This window comes from Lutzomyia longipalpis, chromosome 3, assembly GCF_024334085.1.
Source record: "Lutzomyia longipalpis isolate SR_M1_2022 chromosome 3, ASM2433408v1".
In the NCBI taxonomy this organism is placed as follows: Eukaryota; Metazoa; Arthropoda; class Insecta; order Diptera; family Psychodidae; genus Lutzomyia; species Lutzomyia longipalpis.
The window spans coordinates 30300603-30307293 of record NC_074709.1 but is presented as its reverse complement, the minus strand read 5'-3'; the positions used below and the strand labels follow the sequence as shown (position 1 = coordinate 30307293).

Genomic DNA, 6691 nt, shown 5'->3' with positions numbered 1-6691 from the left:
AGATTTGATAAGGATATAACATTTCTTGGGGAATTCCCAGCAAATATTTTTACCTTTCCTCTCATTCTTTTCTTTCAGTTCATTTTACCTTCTGGAAACTCCATTAAGGTATAATGTTGGGATTATAATCTTCTTGTCTCTTCTAAGGTCTCTTCCCAAAATCACATCCCACGCATTTCCTTTAGAACAGATTAGAGGCAATAAAAAAAATTATCAAGTCTCATAAAAATAAAGAATTTCATTTGATTCTTCCTTAAAAAGAAAAACATTAAAGTCTTGAGGTGAAAAGAAAATCACCTGATGCGACAGAAAGTCGCCGAAAAATGTGGGAAAAGCCGCGTAGAAAAAATAAAATATTCTCGGTTATTCCAGATGCTCGCTCAATGTGAAAACAACCAATATTGATAAGAGCTCATTAGTGGCTTCCTTATCTCTGTCGATCTGTTGATTGTATTTCTTTATTTTTCTTATAGAAGGTGAAAAACAATCATTTTCTTCGTTTTCTCAAGCAAAATGCCGTGGAAGAGTTTTTGCTGTATGCTAGGATATCCAAAAAAATTATTAATTCAATTCATATTCAGAAAATAAAGAAAACTCAGCAGATTCTAAATTATTACTTCAGAAATCATTATTCGTACATAAAATTTAGTCAATGAGGATTCACGTGAAGCTTTTAAAGGTAATGTGTCTGGTTCAAATCCCATTAAATGTTTTTTTCTGATTATTTATTTTTCGTTCTATAAAAATTCTTTATTATATTGCAAATCTAATTCATCATAACAACCAAATTCTTTATAAATTCTTTAAAGCTCAAGAGATTTTGCGGAGCTTCTGGAGCATTTGTGTGCTCTAAAGCTATCAATATGCATCAAAAAATATATAGAGAGTAATTGAAAATTGATAAATGATAGAGAAAAGGCGAGAGATTTTTCAAATTCAGAAAGATCTTCTCAAATTTCCCCCCAAATCAATCAAATAAATGAGTTCTACAAACATGCATTTCGCGTGGAATTTATTTGCTTCGTATTTGCTTATTTTTTCTCCATCATTTCCACGTTCTCCATGCTGTGCAAATTTACAATTTTTGCCGAGAAAGAGTATCAATATATTTGGGCAACTGATACCGCGTGAAATCTTTCGTCACGGGAAAGTGACGTCGATGGAAAAGCTGCAAGAAAGCTAAAATATATAATCACAAATGACGGCATTATTTGGTCTTTTTTTCTCTCTTGAAAGTTGGGAATTTATTCAAATGCTCTTTTCCAAGAAAAGAACTCGTAGAACGAATGAATTTTTTTTTGCACGAGGATTCAGTGAAAAATATTTAATCAGATGGCTGGATTATTCTTTCTTTCACCCGCGTGTGTGGAGGTGCCAATAATGTATTTTTGCTCTCTCAGATGAGGTAAAGTGTTGCGCAATAATTTTCAGGTGTTCTAACCGCTTTATACAACACGTGTGGGGGCTTTGGAGGGAGATTTTTAATTTTTAGGGAAAGAATTATGAGTTTTTGTTTAAATTCTTACACAATTTTGCAAAAATCTTCACAAATGCTGAGTTAATAGTTAAACTAAACTTGTTAAAATTTCAAGAAAAAAAAATCAAGTAAAACTGCTAAAGATTTTGCTAAGATCTGGCGAAATTAAAGCTCAATTTAACTGTGAAAATATTCAGTTTTATTGCTTAAAAAAATTCTTAGAGTTCTATTCAAAACAAGAATGTTCTTAACATTATTTTCCATCTAAGATTTTTTTTATAATTCTCCTTTATCCAAGAACTTCCTTGATATTGTTATCTATCTAAGAATTTTCCAAATTAAAATTCTTTTCCATTCAAATTTTTTTTTTTCAATTAGGAAATTTTCTTAGAATTCTTTTTCATCTAAAATACTTTGTTTAGAACTCCTTCACATTCACGAATGTTCTAAAACTTGTTTTCCATTTAGAAATATTTTAACGAATAATTTTCAGTTTATGAATCTTTTTGAAAGAATTCCTTCACATTCTAAAATTCTTTTAAAAGTAATTTTCCTACCAAGCATTTCCTTCTCATTATAAAATATTCAAACTGATAAAATAATTCTCCATTTTTATCATGTTTTTCCTATTAATACCTGATGAAGCTATCAAAATGAAGACGAGACGTCAGAAAATTTAAAAAAAAGTTTTCGTGTATTAGATAACTCACTAAGAAACATCAGTAAGAACACACTAATAACAGTTGAAATTAAAAATAACTGCCAAAGAATTTAAGTCAAAGATTAACTCTATGCAATCTTTCTTTCTCTACCTTAGAGGATACCTTAGAGTACACCTAGAGCTACCATTTGAGTTTCGCGCTCTTTTCACCCATCAACCGTAGCGACAGCTCTTGGGAAACATTAAACATGGATCTTTTGGGTTCTGCACCAGTATGTGAACTTTTCCACAGATCCCACCCACATTGAGGCAATTATGCAAGAAAGCTCCACCAGAATATGGGGAATTTTCAATGGAGATTTCCCCACAAATGGGGGGACACATTGATAGGCTTCCCGCCTAGAGTGTCACAGGTACGTCAGTTTCCGCGCACACACATTCTCCCACTTGAGCGGGCAGTCAAGTAAAAGATAGAAGTTTATACGGAAAGCTTGATCTCTTTTGCACCACACACAGCTCGCAATAAAACTCGAAATAAAAATCCCATGCTAATCGCGTGGGTATTCAGTCGGAAATTCCTGCCCATTCTCCATTTGCAGAGTGTGTGGAAACATTTTTTCGTGTTGAGTCTTTTTTGCCCTTTTTATTTTCTTTGAATTTAACAAAAAAAATCGCATTCGTGGGTGTATTTGTGATTTTTGTGTATTGCCTTCATCTTCCTTTTTTTCGCGGGGTGAGATTTCTCTGTGAATTTGCGCATTGAACGCAACTTTGGAGCACATCTCCGCGTACATAGATCGGAAGTGGTGAGCTGGAGAAGAAATTTTTTGTGTTAAATATATTTTGTTAAAAATATTCCACAAGTGCAGTTTTTTGTGCTTCACCGTGGACGTCATCTTCTGTGTTCTGACGAGAGAAAAAATTCTAAATAGAATATTGTGTTCTGTGTGTGGTAGTTTCTTTTTTGTTGAGGGCTAGGCCGTTTGTGTGGAAAAATTCCCCGCAGTTAGAAGGACACTCGAGGAACTTTTCAGGGGACATTCATTGACAAGTTGTCCCGAATTTTGAGTGAGTTCATCTTCTTTAACAAATGAAAAAAAAAGTTAATTTTTTTCCAAGCAAAATTCAACTTCCCATCTCTCTGTCATTTCCTGCTCCATATCTCACTCTAAACTATATGTACACACCTTCCCATGCAATGTTTGTCGTATTCTGTGCAAGAATTCAATTTGTATATAAATCTGATTGTAACATAGAACGAGAGAGGAAAAAAAAACAGCAAATGAATTTCCTGTCAAAAGCTTCTGCATGTATTTATTTATTTATATTTTTCTACTTCTTCCACCCAGTATACCTTCCTCCAAACTCCATCAGTAGCTAAACTAACACAACACACCGGAAAAAGCCATCATGTTCACAGCAAAGTGAAAAATCACAAGAATTTCTTTTTTTTACAAGTCCAATTTTCCAAAAAAGCCACCGTTTTTTTTTCTCTTTTAATAGAAAAGGAGAATTTCCTTTTGATGGCCCACCCCACCCCTGATGTGGGTGGGAAGTTTCTTCTACATGCATTACACATACAACTTTGTGAGAAAAGAAAAAGCTTAAAATTGGGACCAGCAATTTTTCGTGGGTGGGAGGCACTTTGGGGGTGTTTTCGAGGGAAAAAATGTGCTCCTTTAGCCACTTTTCCACTCATTTAGCATGACGATTTACATTTACAACCACGAGGGTTTTTTTTTCTTTTCTTTTCCTTCTTATTCCATGAGAAAATTAACACTTTATACCATTCTTGGGACTTCCTTCTTTTAGTTGTTTTAGTTCTTTTTGTGTGGAGTTAATTTTGATTAAAGAAAAAGCTTTCCGAATGCTTGAAAATAATCGTGGAGTAATTGATGGAGAATCGGTGGATTTGTCTGTGGAAATTATAATAAAATATTAACTTAAGATTATTTTGAAAACTATTTGAAAATATTTAAAATAAATTTGTTAAAAATATAATAAATGAATAAAAATGTTGGAGAATCCAAAGATTTTCCAATGGAGGCTCATAGAATTATCCTTTTAAGATTCCTCGTTTTTTCTCATGATATTTACAAAATTAATAAATATTTAAATTGTTCTACAAAATACCAGAAAAGATTTTTTTTAAAGAGCTGATTTTTAAATTGAACACAAAGTCATTCATTTCTTGAAATTAGTCACTGAAATTACTCACTAAGACGCAATTTAATTGATAAAAAATCGCAATGAAAGTGAACTTTTAATTTTCATTCATTTCTCATTATTCTAGAAGTGTCACGTGCACAGAAAATATCATAAAAAACATAAAACATTAAGTAATAATAAATTTAATTGAGAATCTTTAGAGCTACTAAAAGTAAACAATATAAGCAAGGGGTGTTTATCTGGCGAATCTTTGGGTATTTTAGGCGAATCTTGACGAATCTTAGCGAATCATCCGAATCATGGCGAATAATCCGAATCTTCACGAATATTGGCGAATATTGGGAAATTATGCAAATATTTGCGAATTTTGATCAATATTCTTCATGAATAGTTAATGTCGGAATAACTGACTACCTCAGACCGCGTTGAAACTTCGTTTAAGTTATATTTTAGGTGTTTTAGTCACCCCACATTACGAAAAACTTGGAGTGACATTTTTGATCCGACCGGCTTGCCGGCCGGTCGCCTAAACTTTGCCTTATAACTTTCGAACGGCAAGAGATAGAGACTTCTGGTTTGAAGTTTTCTATAGAAATGTGGGTGTAAAATTTCATTTTTTCGAATTTTCAAAATCCAAGATGGCCGCCGTCCGCCATTTTGAAATACCGTCATCCACTTCCCTTATAGCTAGAGATCTGAAATTTTAGTATATTGTAGAGCTCAGTGAGACGTTTTCATCGACAACTCATACTTAAAAAATCGGTCAAGCCGTTTAGCAAATATGGCGGCCTAAAGCAAAAAGTGTTTTTTCGATATAACTCGAGAACGACTTGACCGATTTTAATCATCTTGGTATCAAATAGGTATAGAGAAGCCCTACAACTGTTTAGAACATTTCAAGTTTCAAAAACATTCGCAAGATGCGCTAAAAACAAAAACAAAAATTGCCTAACTTTAAGGGGCAATATCTCCGAATCCAAATTAGGCAAATCTTTTAAATTTTGATATGTTGTAGCCTGACTCAATATCTGTAACCAGCTTGACCAACAAAAAGCTGACGGCCTACAGGCCATATTCTACTAAACAAATATGTGATGTATAAAACGTGGTTTTAAGCACAGTTTGGACCCGAAGTTAGAGAATCGAATTTTCCGACGATTTGAGAACCTTTTTCTACAAAAAAATTGTTCTAAATTTAAAACCTAGTACAAAAAATTCAAACAAACACATTTAGGTACGTCTATAATACGCGAAATGCTTTAAAGTTATAGTTTTTTGCCTAAAAAGTGTTATTTGTGCATAAAAAATATAGGCGAATCTACCGAATCTTAGCGAATCAACCGAATATTGGCGAATCAACCGAATCTTGGTGAATAATCCGAATCTTGGCGAATCATTCGAATATTTGGCGAATAATCCGAAGATCCGAAGATTTTCATTCAGATAAACACCCCTTGAATATAAGTCTTCTTGGAGATACTTTTGTTATTTGAGATAATTCTTCACAATTTTATTGCTTTTTCTGCGTAAACAATGGAAAGTTTTCTTTGCTTAAAAATCTCTAAAAAGCTCAAATGTGAATATTTTTATGAGCTACATGTTTTGAAAACAAACTTTTTATTCATTTTATATTTTTAATAACATTTTTATGTGAAAGAAAAATGCAAATTTTCATGCTGTGAAGGTGAAACTGAAGTGACTTTTTGAAGTAGAAATATTTATTTGGTTTGAAGTAATTCTTCTAGGTTGAAATCAAAATATTATTTAAAAAGAATTAGTTTTATTTTAAAATGCTTACAAAATGTGTAAAACATATTTTTAAAAAATAAAACAGAAATTATACTATATCAGTTACCTAAAAAAATAATAATAATTAATATTAAAAAATCAGAAAATTTTCCAGAATTCCGGAATTCTGTTTGAAATTTTTAAAAGTTCCCTCTAAGAATACATCTATCTTTTTTTTCAATCTCCAAGAATTTTTTCTGAAATTCTTTATTAAAAATTAAAATAAAAAGTAATAAATAGATATTTTTAGAAGCTTTCAAGCCACAAATAAACAAAATAAAATAAATTCTTTTCCAATTAGTTTATTCGTTTTAATTTAATTAAATTCTCCTCACACAAAAAAGAACTTGGACGATTTTTAATTACACAGAATCTCGTACCACGGCAATTCTAAGAATTCCTCTACTATATATTTATTTATTTAGTAGCACATGCTCATATTTATAAACATATTTAGCGTTTTTAGCATTCCCCGTGAAATTCTCAGAAGTGCAGATTAAGCTTAATCGCTGGCTCTTTAGCAATGTTTTAAACAGATTATTTAGCATTTTTTTTTTTAAAGATTATTAAGCAATTTTTTTTCACCAAAAGAATTT

At 31.8% G+C, this 6691-nt stretch overlaps 1 protein-coding gene across 2 annotated transcripts in view; it reads left to right on the top strand.

The window, feature by feature from the left end:
- The first annotated feature begins 2544 nt into the window (after positions 1-2544).
- Positions 2545-6691, top strand: part of LOC129793830 (protein GDAP2 homolog) — a 45817-nt gene continuing 41670 nt past the window's right edge. Inside the window, exon 1 of one of the 2 annotated variants that reach the window (XM_055834268.1) lies at positions 2545-2944. The gene's annotated coding sequence lies outside the window, so the exon portion shown is untranslated. Of the gene's footprint in view, positions 3207-6691 lie in introns of both variants that reach the window. The other variant, XM_055834267.1, reaches the window with a different exon arrangement.